Source organism: Etheostoma spectabile, chromosome 24, assembly GCF_008692095.1.
Source record: "Etheostoma spectabile isolate EspeVRDwgs_2016 chromosome 24, UIUC_Espe_1.0, whole genome shotgun sequence".
NCBI lineage: Eukaryota > Metazoa > Chordata > Actinopteri > Perciformes > Percidae > Etheostoma > Etheostoma spectabile.
In genome coordinates, this window is record NC_045756.1 from 14,279,624 (window position 1) to 14,283,153 (window position 3,530).

At 36.7% G+C, this 3,530-nt stretch overlaps 1 protein-coding gene across 2 annotated transcripts in view; it reads right to left on the reverse strand.

Moving 5' to 3' along the window:
- arhgap1 (Rho GTPase activating protein 1) overlaps positions 1–1,395 on the reverse strand; it is a 34,096-nt gene extending 32,701 nt beyond the window's left edge. The window contains exon 1 of one of the 2 annotated variants that reach the window (XM_032505937.1): positions 1,230–1,395. The gene's annotated coding sequence lies outside the window, so the exon portion shown is untranslated. The remainder of the gene's footprint in view (positions 1–1,229) is intronic. The other variant, XM_032505935.1, reaches the window with a different exon arrangement.
- Positions 1,396–3,530: the final 2,135 nt, after the last annotated feature.

The following is a 3,530-nucleotide window of genomic DNA, read 5'->3' on the forward strand; positions in this document are numbered from 1 at the left end:
GGAGGTGGAAACATCATTCTTTGGGAATGCTTTTCTGCAGAGGGGACAGAATGAGTGCACTGTATTGAGGGGAGGATGGATGGGGGATGAATCACGAGATCTTGGCCAACAACCTTCTTCCCTCAGTAAGAGCATTGAAAATGGGTCGTGGCTAGGTCCTTCAGTAAGACAACGACCCGAAACACACAGCCAGGGCAACTAAGGAGTTGCTCCATATAGCATCTTTAGACTCCATCTCACACATATGCTAAAAATTACAGACGTCTACATGCTTTGTAAGTAGGAAAACCTGCAAAATGGGCAGTGTATCAAATACTTGCTCTCCCCATTGTATAGAGGTTAACACCTCGACGCAGCGGACCAGGGTTAGAATCCGACCAGCGGCCCTTTGCTGCATGTCATTCCCACTCTCTCCCCTTTCATATTTTCAGCTGTCCTGTCAAAACAATAAAAGCTGAAAATGTCCAAAAAAATATCTTTAAAAGAAAGAAAAAAGAAAAGGTAGGCTATATTCAAGCAACTGTTATTTGACCATAAAGCATGCAAATGTGTTCTATCAGAAACCCAAAATACAAGTATGAACATGCAATTGAGCATGTTAGGTCTTCTTTAAACTGTATGTAGATATGTGGAGTTTGGCGAATCCCTCTCTCCGTATAAGAAGCAGTATGGGTTACGTTACCAACGTTAACAATCTAACTTCAGCTATTGATACGACTGCAGATAAATGCAACAAGTCACAGTCAGGTAACCAAGATCCTTTACTACACCTACAAAGCCAGCTGACGAAAACATTTAAGTAGGCCTAATATTCGCTGTTCATTTAGAGAAGCTAGCTAAACTAAACGGGCTAACTGGCTAAGCAAACTTAGCTGGCAAATATTACAAAGCTAATACACATAGCTAACGTTACACATGCAAACTGCCTTAGCTATGGTTCATTTCGCAGTATGGCATACGTTAACACTGATATGTAATAAGCTGTGTGAGAATTCATTTGTAAAGACAAAAACTGTAATTACGCTTTGCTAAACCATATCCCCGTAGTAATGTTAACCCTAAGACGAATCAATGTTACCAGTTAAATAGAACGTTGTTAGCCTAACGTTCTGTTCGCCTATGAGCACACGACCACGGAAGCTTCACGCAATGTGCTTCTGCCGTGATTGTCAAGTTGTATATAACACAGCCAAAGTTACAGCACATGAAAAATATTTATTTAACGTTACCTTAATTGTAAAGTTGCTTGAGCTTTGTGGCGCCTGAAGTCGCCGTTTACTTGATTAGCTGTTGACAGCAACAGCAACAATCTACGTCGACGCCTTTTCCGGTTAATTATTTTCAGAATAAACGTATGCTATTCTGTTTGTGTTGTAGTCTACTGCAGAACTGTCAAAATAAAATCCCTGATTAGATGCGCCCTGTCATGGTCTTATAGGGAAATTACAATGGCAGAACGCACGTTACAGTATAGTTCAATTCCAAATCTGTCTCCTGCACCAACTTCTTATTTTGTTTTTTGGTGGTAGCCTACATTTTCTACTATAGCCTAGTCTCACATTGCCAAACCTATCTCCACAGCACTGTGTTCTTTAGATAATTACACACATTGTTATATGTCAATCTGTTACACCCTCTTGCACTAAAACTAAGTTTAATACCACACAAATCTCCTACATTAGGCCTAATGTCCTTTAAAAAGTGTATCAAAAACCTATGCTTGGTCACCATATTAAAAAATTGTTATTTGAATATCAACATAGGCTTCCAAACAAACTAGAACTGTTGATTAATTTAATGAAAGAGGAGAGACAAGCCAAGGCCTTACTTGAATGCTTTGCTTCCTCATACAAAAATTGTATTGATTTGGGAAACAAAAATGAAAATGCCAGTTTACTGCAAATATTGGTCTTCGGGAACACTGTATATGTGTGTGGCAAGTATGGTGATAGTTGGATGTGTGGCCTGACAGCTATTCCTTTGTTTGTTTATACTATAAACCATACTTTTTTGTCATCTATGACGACACACCAGGGGTTTAAATATATTGCATAAGTGTTTAGGGGACAAACTTCCCAATAGCACAATAATTTAATTTACCATGATTATTATACATTTTTACAACTAAGACATTACCTTAAGACACATAAAGAGAGGGAGAATATCTATAAAGCCCCATTGAAACTAGAGAAATTACTAATGGTATATGCAGAGCGAGAGACAAAGAAAGGGGTTATATCAAAATTGTATGAGGTACTACAACAGGAATCTAACAACAACAATTTGGATGTCAAAGGAAAATGGGAATTTGAAACAAATATTATAATAACAGATAAACACTGGAAAGAAACATTTAAAGCAGAGCCCAAGATAAGTAGCAGCCCAACATGGAGGGAGTTTGATTGGAAGATCAAAATGAGGTATTTTAACACTCCATCTATTACCTCAAAGTAGAGTAATACTTTGGAGAGATATTTGAGGGGTTGCAGATATATTTTGGGATTGCCCAAAGATTTTAGATTTTTGGACGAATTTCCGAAACGAAATAAAACATGTTTTGGGTATTTACTTTAATTTAGATCCAGCATTGTACATATTGGGTATAGTCCCAGATAATGTCGCAGATAGGACCTTGACTTCCTTACATAAAATTCTGCTTTTATTAGCAAAGAACACAATTACAGCTTCTTGGTTGAAGCCACAGCCTCCAAATATAACAGAATGGAGAGAAAGGGTAAAAAAAAAGTGTGTTCATCATGGAGAAAATCACAGCGAGGTTGCAGCTCAAGTCAGACAAGTTCTATCAAAGATGGTCACAGATAATGTCCCTTTTGTCACCTCTTTTCTCTTTTTTCCCACTTTAGTTGTATTGTTACACCTATTGCAGTACAGTTAACAGTAAATGTATGTTCTCATTTCTACATGTTGCTCATGTTCCCTCCTTTTAAGTAGGAGGAAGGAATATTTGAAAATAGGATGTGAGGGCATGATTATACAACCTATAGTGTCTCCTAATGGGTGTTCATAATGTATGTTTTGTATGTATGTTTGTCAAGTAAAAAAAATAAATAATACAACTTGGAGGTGTAGATTACTTTAATTGCAAAATTACCACTTGGAAGATATTTAATAAATAATTATTACCAATGTTTATATAGCACAATGGATGCAAAACATGCAATGTGCTTTACACAGAAAAATAGGGATCACATCTGCAAAATGAAAATTACTTGTCTCTCAAAAAGCAAATTACTGGTAAAAATTACTGTTTAGGATAACTCTTTAGTATATAGACCTGCAGACATTCACATGTAATTCACCAACTATTACTGCAAATCTAAACCCCTAAAAGTTTGAAAAATATATTCTAGGCTGACACTTAGGCCCGTATTGATATTTAGGAGTCTTAAATACACTGATAAATGATGTATCAGCTAGTTATTTAATATACACATAACATAAAGCATAAAGAAACAATCTTAATACGTGTGTGTGTGTGTGTGTGTGTGTGTGTGTGTGTGTGTGTGTGT